Source organism: Cylas formicarius, unplaced genomic scaffold (genome assembly GCF_029955315.1).
Source record: "Cylas formicarius isolate icCylForm1 unplaced genomic scaffold, icCylForm1.1 PGA_scaffold_7__23_contigs__length_41026272, whole genome shotgun sequence".
Classification (NCBI taxonomy): domain Eukaryota; kingdom Metazoa; phylum Arthropoda; class Insecta; order Coleoptera; family Brentidae; genus Cylas; species Cylas formicarius.
Genome location: NW_026844352.1, coordinates 11,570,346 through 11,582,455, shown reverse-complemented (window position 1 = coordinate 11,582,455; position 12,110 = coordinate 11,570,346).

Genomic DNA, 12,110 nt, shown 5'->3' with positions numbered 1-12,110 from the left:
CACTTTAACCTAGAAAATTTTCCATAAAACTGTTCAAACATTTCTCTTTTTCTTTTGCCTATCATCTGAAAATATGATTTTGATAGGTCATCTACTGTAGCTTACCTTGTAGAAGTGCCATTCTATACGCCAGTGCGTTCTAGCGTCGTTTAAAGCAACATTCCCAACATTTTTCTGCCTGTTCTGGTACAAAAGAGTCTAATTTAATCGGAGTACTCTACCACGGGACTAATTATTCTCAAAATTCAGTGTGATATTCACTAAATTGTAAAACGAAATAATATGTTCTAAATATTTAAATGAAAAATGAGGAAATGAAAAAGGAACCAAACTGACTTTAGCATTAAATTACGAGTTTAAGTAATTTATTATTAATTGATTTTGTAATGTAAGGCGTATTTTCGTTAATGTAGATTTAAAAAGTTGAGCTCAATTTACTCGATTTCGACCGGGAGGTGTTTAAAGTAGACCTCGTATGAGTCACGCTTTTATTTCCACATCCGCTCTTCGTTTTCTTAGCTTTTTGATGGTGATGGACATGTTCAGTGCAATAGACGGACACTAACATTCCAAGTCACGACACTGATCGCTATCATTTAAGTCCATTGAAATCAAAATCTGTCTCTGGATGTTTAAATTTCCGCGTCTAAAAGTAAAGCGCTAGAGTGCTATTTTGAAAACTTCCCGTATTCAAATTCGATGTAACAATATACTTCCACAATATGTTTATCATTGCCATATTGTGATGACGAGGTGGGTTGATGATGGTCTGTTGAATTTTGCCTTAAAAATTTGACCTCAAATTTGTTTTTGTTAGGTAGAGACATCCACTTTGTTTAACCTTTACTAATTGAAATTACATGTTTTACAATAATATTTGTTTAGAAATTCTTTTATGCCGTTATTGCTGATTTGGCTTCCTTTACATCATGTTTTCCAATGTTCAAACTTATCGTTTCGTAAATTAATTATACTACAAGAATTTATGAAAAAAGAGCAGCCCATGACTTAACCAAGTGACAGCTTTAAGTGCTTTCGTGTGATCTCTCTCTACTGTCCCTCTTCCTCATTCATCGAACGGAAATCGCACTAACTTGAAAAATGTTTTAATATCTTATGGTTTTAATTATTCTTAATTCTTGCGACGGAAATCTTGCCTCCATCTACAGAAATAATAGCTATACTTTTCTGGGAAATGTAGAAACATTCCGTCCAAAAATCAAAACGCCTTGGCGGCCTTTTAGATAGGACCAGAATTTAGTCAACATTGCCAGATAACAAACATCTATAACAGGTATATTGTACAACGTTTCCGTTCAAACAGAAATGTCATGAACTGTTTGTGAATCGACAGGAAGAAAATAAACAAAATCTCTTCATTTTCATTTATTTTGTTTTTCATATATTTACAAATTGGTGCGAAGATTAATTTAAAATTAACAAATAAATCTCTTCGCCGCCAGTGTGGGTAAATGTACTGGGTGTTCCAAAGTCGACTCCTACTATCTTGGAAACGGTAAAATCTACAAGACAAAAATTAATATTTAATTTAATAATAATTTAAAAATTGAAGTTGTACTACTTCATGGAACACGACGAATATTTTTTTATCAATTTATTTGAAAAATGTGGTAGAAATCTTCAAATTTTCATACTTCACTTTTTTGAGCTTAATGTTTGCCAAAAGATCCCGAATGTTTCATTTTTCTAAAACATTTTGATAGCTCGTGAACCTCCGTTGTTAAAAATATTGTTTACCAATAAAGAAAATATCTCATCTCATCATAGAGTTTGGGACAACGAGTCCATAGACTAACCAAAACTAACCAAAACTAGTTCAGCTAAAATAACATCAAAAATAACCTTCTTATTCCAACAGATATTTTGAGAAACAAGCAAGTCGTAACACTTCTGTTGCCCCAATCCTTTGTTATAAGATTTTGAGATCATTATAGAATTTGTAAGGGAGAACAGTTTACAGTTAATTGTAAGGGGCAATAACTCGGAAGGGGTTAAAGGTTATTTTCATCGTTTAATTCATATTCTTAAGCAAATTTTAACATAATTCTTCCATGTCACACCAGATAGGCATATACACATATAATAATAATAAAATTATTAAAAAGAAATGTTAAGTAGAGAAATAGGAAAAAGAAGAATGCGAAATGTAAACAGATAAAATAATCACAGCGACCGTTATAATGTTGTGCATTATGCGTCTGCACAAAAATTACAATAAATCTCCTTAATCGCCCTATCGTTCATTATTTTCGATGCATTTGTGAGCTTTTTTGTCAATCTTGCTTACCTATATAATAACTTTCTTAAACGATTTCTATGCAATAATTTGAGCATAGTTTGCTAACATGCCGTCGTAGTAATAATCGTAATAATAATAATAATCAATAAAATTAAAATGGAACATTAGAAATGAAACATTAACATAAAGTGGATGAAAACATTGATTCGAGTTTCCGGAACTAATAAAAATAACGCAAATACGGCCTAATTTGAGCCACCCAGTATTTCTTCCCAATGGTGGAAGTCGAATTTGAAACAGATGTTATTGACGTCACATATTATCAAAAGCTAACAAATTGTGAGTTATCTTTTTACGGTAAAAGTCACAACCTCGACACTGTCTAATAGCAAAAACCAACCCGATTTAACAAATAAATTCTAACGCTTTAGTGCGGTCAATTCGGCCGCGACCAACATTCACACGAAAGGCTGTTTCAATATTGTAAAACTAGATGTTTAGCATTAAAATTTGTGTATGGTACCTTGGATATCGCGAGAGAATTCAAAATTATATATCATTCCAGGTTTTTTTACCTTTCGTTTGTCTCGACGTACTTTTAGTTATTTTTGTAAGGAATTCAAATAAACTACACGTACTCCTGTGCAGCGTTGCCACGTTTACTTGGTGCCATCCTATTCGAAGGGCCAAAACTTTTTCTTGCCACCTATTCTTGCCGACCGCTTCGCTCTTAAGGGCTCGTGCTTTGCATTCAGAATGCCCTGCCATTTGACCACCCTTTCCAATTAATGTTAATTTATTGATAAGTTGTGATAAGTTGCGAGTACTGATTTTGTTTTATGTTCTGAAAAAGTACAACTTATTTATATATAATTTTATTAAATTATATGTTTAGTGAAATGACTGGAGTGATGTGTTTTAACAATAACGTGAGTAAATTAAGTCGTAATATTAAGAGATATTTGAAATTCTAACGATTTTGAGGCACTTGAACAGTGTTTATATTGAACTAGTGAATAACTCGTTTACTGTGTCGAATTACTTTTTATACTGTGGAATATGTTAACTAGCTTTGTCTGAGTTTTCTGGCCTCGACATTTTCAAAGGACAAGTTATTATTATTATTTAACTCTACATTGTCTTGATAAAAAATGTTTACCCGATCTTTTTTTCTGTCTTGTGTTCTGGATATCTTACTGCAAAGATTTCATAGTTGAATTTGTTTTAATAATAATATTTTTTATTATTATATTATGAAGCGTTATTGTCTAAAAAGCAAATTATGTTCAAATCCAACACAATAGTTTTGCCAGCAGGTAAAAATGTTAAAAAGAAAATAAAAATGATAAAAATATAAACCACTAGCATAAATATCTATGCAGGTCAGGATTAAGCATAAGTGCAAAGATTGTCTTTTAAAACAAACTCCAACTGGTGTTAAAAAAGTCCACCCCAACACTTGTCAAATGTTATTGCTTCAACCTCTCTATCTAATACTTTATTTTTATTTTCAATTTAATTCCAAATGCCTATGCCTACGTTTTGTGAGTGCTTTGTGACATAGATATTCAATGGAAAGATTTATTTTAAGTAGACTGATTTAAATGGTGCAATATAATACATTCCTTTTCAGCTATTGAACTGTTCACCAAGCAAAAGTATTCAATAAATTTAATAATATGTGGTAGGTTGCTTTCTTCTAGTTTTAACTTTACTTTCAATTATGTTTAGGTCGAAGAAAAAGTGGCAAGGGTCAGGTTTTACAGTGCTAGAACGGTGTCTACTTAAATCTCGTAAAACTCTCCAATAAAACTGTGAGATTTTGTACCAATATCCCGTACTATTACATTTTGGTGTTATACTTTGGCTACAAAATTATCTTAGACCTAACTTACACCACATTTATCATAAAATAACTAGTTATTTTCAGCTACTGCGCAAGTCAATCCACAAGGCCAAAAAACACACACAAAGTAACGCTACCTAAAGTGTGACAATTAGACTGCACGTTGTGTCGATTTGAAGTACGACAAGATGGAGTCTTTTTCTGAACACGTTCAAAAGAAATTTATTGTAACATTGTACATTATATCATTTCACCGCACTCTATTAGAGAATACATAGTGTCTTAAGTTTTAAATGTTGGGTAGAATTAAACTGAATTATACTACGTTAAACCGGAAGATCGTTTTTTTGTTAAATTCAGCCATCACGAACGATGTGCGAGCCTAAAGCCATGGCAGCGGAATTCACACTGTCAATTCGTAATCACTGTTCTATTTTATTGTTTTGGTTTAACGTAGTGTGCGAATTCAGAACGAAACGGTTGTTACTATGTAACTACATGCTGTATAAAAAAGCATCACACCTGAATAAAATTTACAATAATGTTGCCAGAGTTATTTTTATTCAACAGTTTTTACACAATGAAAACGTAACTCAGACATCGTCAAGTTTTGGTCGCTTCGATATCGACAAAGTTGTCCGTTCTTACCGACGTAACAATAAATGTTAATCTACGTCGAAAGCAAAATTTGGAAAGATTGCATTGATGCCATATTTGAGTCGTATGGTTTTGTATTGTCATTACTTTAAAATTTAATTCGCAATTGAGTGCCTTAATGGACTATTCCGAGGCTTCAACAATAAGGAAAAACCTTACCGGTTGCAAATCCAAACATAACTGAAATTATCCTGTCAATGGATTTCACTCAAAAATCATCAAAAATTAACCCGCTTTACAACTGCAAGCAACGCGATTTATGCAAAAATATCCTTTGATTTATCGGTATCTACAGTGAGTCCAATTAAAATTACGTGTTTTGCATTTACCACTTGCGTAAATACTTGCTTGGGGACATGTTTGTTTATTGTGAACAATGGTAAGGACGGTAAGGAAAGTAAAGTTTATTCCCATCAAAATATTGCAAGAAAGACGTGCTTAATGCTGTTTATCATCTTAGAGTCGGCAATGATCCCAAGCATTCTGCTAGGATAGTCACTGTCTGGCTACAGGATAACCGCATAGATGTTTTACAGTAGTTATCTGGTAGCCCAGAACTTGACTTAGAAAATGTGTGGAACTATTCCATGCTATGAGAGAAGCTTGGACCAACATTCCACTACAAACTTGCATACATCTAATACCCAGCAGGTGTTGGAAAGTGATCGAAGGCAATGGCAACTACAATATCCACAATACGTTGTTAGAAAATGCTGAATAAAAATACGTTTACAATTAATTTCCGTTTTAAAAATGTAGTTCTTTTAAATAAATTAGCGAATAAAATTATTGTTCAAAATTATAATTATGCCTAATGTAAAAATAATAACTATACATCCGAGCAATAGTAACAATGATGTAATATTTTAAACATCTTCAACAAATTTCTTAGTACCGACCATTAAAATTATTGTACGCTATCGTTTTCAAATAGTTTGCCGTGACTAAATAGCGGCCAGAAAGGTCTAACGTTGCACAATGGTTTGGTGCAATTCTGCAATGCTAGCAATTTGTATACTTATTCTCTAATCAAAGCTGGATTACTTGGAAAAAGTATGAACGCTAAACGGAAGAGTAAGAGAATATTACAGATTTCAAGAGCTTCAAACTTTCATCGCTATACCTTATCTAGTACTAGTAGTTCATGGAAAAATGTAACTTGATTAAGAGATTTGCAATTCGTTTTATAAAATTTGTTTTAATATATTATTTATTTATTTATTTGTACATTTTTTTAAAATTTTATTTAATTATTTCAACTTTAACTTGACTTTACTCTAGAATAAAATCGGACACACAATTGAATCCTTTTTTAAATTACATTAACTCATTACATAATCGTAAAAAAATCACTATCGAGATTCAACAGGATAACTATTAATTTTTTAGACTTAAACGCAAAACAAATTAGATTTTCCCATTTATCATAAATCTTCACACACGGACACAGTCATACGTAACAGCTCAAATCACTCTTATCACTCTTTGATACACAGACCTCGTAATACGCCACTCTCGACAGAAAATTACAACAAAGAACTTAATATCATTGAACAAATTGCACTAAACAACGGCTACAACCCATCCATTATAGATAAAATTATAAATAAAAAACAAATCCAGTCAACAGTAAACTCTATTTATCCGAAACCTAATACAGAACACAAACAATTTAAAACAATTACATACATAGGAGAACCCAGTGAAGAACTTGACAACATTTGTCAAAATGTGGTTTAAAAATAGCTTTCAGAACTAACAACACAATAGGAAAATTTTTAAAAAACAATGAAACGAAATTTCGAAAATCTCAAAAATCAGGTGTCTACGGGTTGACATGCGGATCTTGTCCTAAAATTTATATTGGACAAACAGGTTGATCCTTTAAGAAACGCATTAAAAGAGCGTTTAAAAACAATAGTCTAGATTCTAATTATGCTACACACTTAAACACAGAAAAACACATTTTTGAAGACAATTTTGATATTTTACATACAGCCACAAAAAGCAGAAAATTAAATTTATTGGAAGCCATGGAAATTAACAAAATGAGACATTCAAATGTATTGCTTAACGATCAATTACATTTAAATAACTCTCCTTTATTGAACTTAAATTCTCAGAACAACATTTATTAAGACTATTGTCATTTTTCGGTATATATAGTAGCCGGTAGTTTGTAAATATTACATTTGATAAAGACACGGTGTTCTCGAAACAATTGTCATGTTAAAATATATAATTTCGTGAAAATCCGAACTTTTAGTACTTATTTATTTCGTAAATGGATTTTCATCAAGTGAAAGCCACCTCAGTTCAATTTATTTTCATCATTCTCATTAACTATTTTTTATTTTTTGTTGCACACATGGGACTTTATTTATATTTTTATTAAAAAAAAATGTTTGGGTCACCAGCCCGAGTTGGCCTAGTCCCTCTCGTCAATGAAAAAAGAGATTTTTTTATAAATTACCCGACGTTACGTATAGGTTAAATTTTCAGTGGAAAATTTGTGTGTGTTTGTGTTATTCACTAATTTTTTTATTTTATAATATTCCCCTTTTCATGTATTAAGACCCAAAAACTGTATTGTGTTACAATATCCATAGTATATTTATTACTTAATTTTTATTTATATATATTTGCACTACACGCCTATGGTCATAAAAATATTTATTGGCAACAAATTTTAAAACTTACTTTTCTTTAAATTAAAAAGTCAAACGTAATATAAACGTAATTTGCATTTGAATACTTCTCACCTAACACCAATGTCGGACAAGGTCGTTAATTAATTAATTTTTCTTTTATTTAACCCGAGTGTAGGTATTAATTTCGTAAAGTGGGACAAATTGTCATTAATTTTGTTGTTTAACGTTATTCTAGGAGACGATCATTATTTAAAAAAATTAAACCACTCTCACCTCTCCCACTGTATATTAGGAAAACGGATAATTAATAAATGCTGATGTCTCCATGGGTAGTACAAATAAACATATTATTAACTTATTTAACATAAAAGATTTTTTCCTCTGATGTGACTTCGGCGGAGGTACTCTATAGCTTGAAAAAACTGAAAAGTATTGAATTTGATGCAATACATGGCTACATGCAGCTTAATTTAAATAGAAGGCATTGTATATCGTCTTGCTTTTAAATAAAATAAAGTAGTTTGTTTAGATTTTCCCGCCTCCTATATTTGAATTACAAATTTCTAGACATTGTTGACAGTTCAGAGGTTGGAATAAATCTTCTGGGAATAAATCTTCTTCTTAAATTTAACAGAACATTGAAATTTGGAGGAGGTTCGTGGAAGAGTTTCGATATTCTTTCCTAGAAATACAGGTAAGATAAAGCAAAGATGTTTAAAAAATATGTTTGATAGTAAATTCATCTTTGGAGCTGGTTGAGAATAATTCAGTTAACAAGCCCGATATACAAACTAATATTTTCATTTGCTTGACAAGTTGACATTTTGATCAAAAGAAGTTATATAATATATATAAGTGTTGTATAAGTTTTCGTAGTCGTATTCGCTCAAAAATAATTAATATCTCGAATAAGAGCTAGAGATAGATATAGCCTAATATCAGTGATATATATAAAGTGATAGCGTAGAGGAGAAAAGGGACAACATACAGGCCGTCTAATTAAACAACATCAAAGTTGCCCCAACACTTTCCCAAAACGTCTAAAGTGCCAGTAATCGTGAGACACCCTGTATGTAAGTACATGAGCAGCAAAACATAGAACGGATGTCACATAATTTACCAATTTATCAAGAGCATCATCGCACTTGATCTAACTCCTACTATATTTTAAAGATGTCATATGAAACGCCTCCAAGTTATTATTGTAGATATATTATCAAACTTTGTTAGCGACACGTTTTGTTTATGTGATTATATAAAGCTGTTATTGGTAATCAATAGCTATAAGATATTTCTTAAACAACTTAGCTTAGCAAAATTTCACAACCGAGCTGTCCCAATCATACAGAGTTTCCTCTGCTCTTCATTATGCATCAAACATTATAATTACTTCTTCTTGATTAACCTAAAATGTATACTTACGTCGCAGATCAATTATTAATTAATTAATTAATTAATTTGTAATTGTTGTTCCCCAGTAGCTAGCTTAATATAGGCTTAAAAACTCAATTATGCACTGATCTAGAGTAAGCAATTTAGTAGATCAGATTCGTAACCCACTGTCGCAAGCCACTTCGTACATTTCCAATGCTTTAGTCACGGGCTTGAAAGAGCTTGGATGTTTTCAATATATTTTAGTTATGATGTTTTGATGATCGTGAGTTTTTACGTCATTCAATAAATGAATTCCTATCATTTTGCAAAAATGTATAGTCTATCTCAATCTGCATTGTGTTGACTTTCGACGGATCCTCCCCAATAAAACTTTAACGATGTTATTACTACCTATTTTTAGTGGGTATTGCCATTAACAAAAAAAATATTCTTTGACTTTCTGATATATTTCTTGAGTGTTGGATATTTACGGCAGTTTTGATTAATTTTTACGGCGGTTTCGAACAAGTTAATTTACGAGAATATAACAATGTGGCGTCGAAATATTTGTCGCTTGCTGTAGAACAGATTGTGAAAAATGTATATGAAATTTTAATCAGTGGGGGACTTCAACAAGAAGCTTTAAAAGAAATCAGTTTACTTACAAAAACGCCAATATCGTCGATATCATTATTAATAGTAGAGAATTGAAGAAAAGGAATAAAAGTATGGATTTTAAAATTCACCTTATAGACAATAGTGATCAAGACATAATAAGAAGGAAAATATATTGTCTTTATCAAAGCGATGTTGTTGTTACCTGCGATAAACTGAAAAAGAAACTAGAAGAAGATGAAACCAATATAAATGTAAGCCGTGCCACCATCTATAGAGTTGTTTATAAAATGGAATCACAAAGAATACGCATTTGGAGCTTTAATTACCTTCAAGAAATAAAAATATATAGATTAGAAAACATCCATAATTTACGAAGTCCTTAATTCCTAGGCAATTAAAAAACAGCATGTATGCGATTATTTGGCTAACCAGGCTGGGTATACTGTTTTACATCTTCCTCCATATCATTGCATGTTTAATCCCATACAGCAAAAATAAACAAAAAAAATATTATCGAAATATTTGAGAGCCCGTCCCTAATGTGATGTTCATTTGTATGTTTATTAGCTACCGAACCCGAGTTTTATTGCTATCAGCGGGTAACTTCCATAATTGCTGACAAAAGCCAACCCGATGAAGATTGAGGCAGACTATACCCAAAAATGAATAGTAGTAGAAAGAATGTAAAGTGCAACAAGTTGATACACTTGTCACTAGCCTATCACTATCAGGCTTGATACATAATATATTATAATCTACACAATTTAGGCATTTTTGAAAATTTGTCTGATAGATGCGACCAAATGGGTATACTGCCCCCCAAAATTTATTGATGGTTAACATACATCCTCATTTTTCTAAATTATGCTTATGTTTTGTGTAATCCTGTTATATTAGCCCGCGCCCATGCAAATTGAATCACATAAATCATTCGCACAAGACCACAATAGCTAATACCTTATGGGTAATTGGATAATTAATGCAATTGGGGACACTCATTCAGCGGGATAAGTTTATATAATCAAGCTGCTATACACTGCCCCACATCATGCCCGTAGGGCAGGTTATTCACAAGTTGGAGTAAGTTTTATAAAAAATGGTTGTCTATCGACTGTTACAGCTCAAAATCCTGACCTATTTCTTGTAGTTTTTTGCCAGGAGTCTGAAGATGAGCCAAGTATGCACTTTTTGGATCTATATTGCTACATTAGTTACATAAAAACTAATAATAATTTGATCAGAACACTTAAGGAATTGTCAATATTTTATTATTTTAGACATGGCCGATAAACATAAGTCTACCAAATTGATGTTAAAATGAAAAGTTGAAATGTTAAAAGGGGCGGTATGCATTTGCTTAATGCAACAGCTCAAACTACAAAACTACTTAATTCAATTAAATTAAATATGGTCGTTAATTTATTACTTTTTGCCTATAGCCTCATAAGTGACCCTCCATCCTTTCGGAGCTAATATACGAAATGTTATGTAACTTAAACAGTTTTATAAATAATAAAAAAACAAATTTTAGGACATCTATGTTTATTAACCAAACTTACCTTATTTCTTAATGCAATTTACTATACAAAACTACATTTGTTAGCAATTTCACCAATTCCTATGAAATAACCAAAATTTTTTTGTCATACAAACATATAACTAGTGAGAGAAACAAAATAAGTTGGAATACAGTGAACCACTCACGATACAAAATACAAGTAGATCCATGCATTCAAAATGCATTCTGTGGTAAACGGGAGTTTATTCAACGCTAGCGGAGCGCAATAAACAAGTACTTTAAAAAGTTTGTAAAATGTGTTGCATACTATACTTTTTCTACGATCATTCGTTTTTGGGTAAATATAATATCTCATAATATCTCCGAAAACATACGATTGCCCAAACCCGTGCGGAAAATATCCGAAGTGGCTCGGATGCGTGGGAAACGAAATTGATGTAGTAAAACACTTTCCACACGTTAGATAGCTAGGTATTTTACAGAACGAAGTTGTTTAAATGGTAAGTTTTTGAGAGTTGGCGAAAGAAGCATTATTTAACTTTACATTAATCTTATTAGAGTCATTGGTGTCATCTTGCCTGGTATCGCAAGCGTGTCTATTGGTTAATTTTATACATATCAATATATGAAACAGATCCGTATAATCTTAATCATAGTTATGACTATGATTATGATAGGTATTCCTTTTCTGCCACCAGAAATTTTTTCCTGAATATTATTCCATGAAACAGCCCAAAGTAGCTTACTCTCAGGGCCGCCGACGTCAGATAATTCCAAAATACCTAATGTAGTGGAAAGATACTCATCAATTGACAACACAGCAGCGTCATCCTCCATCAAGGTGACACTAGCGCTAGGCATAGAGACCGGCAGATTATTGATATAAATGATGAAGAGCAGCGGTCCAAAAACCGAGCTCCATGGGACACCCCATTTCACAGCTCACTCGACACACATCCGCACTCAACGTACAGAAACGTGTTACTGATGTAAAGATTATGTTATAATACAGTTATTTTTAAAGAAATTCTTCTGATGGCATAAAATTCTAATCCATTTAAAAGTACGTCTTGGTCCATGCAGTCGAAAGCTTTCCGAATCCAGGAAAAGCTCGCAAAAAGCATAATCAGAAATGCAACTAGGAAACCTGTATCAGTGGCAAACACGTATTTTCTCTTTCAAAAT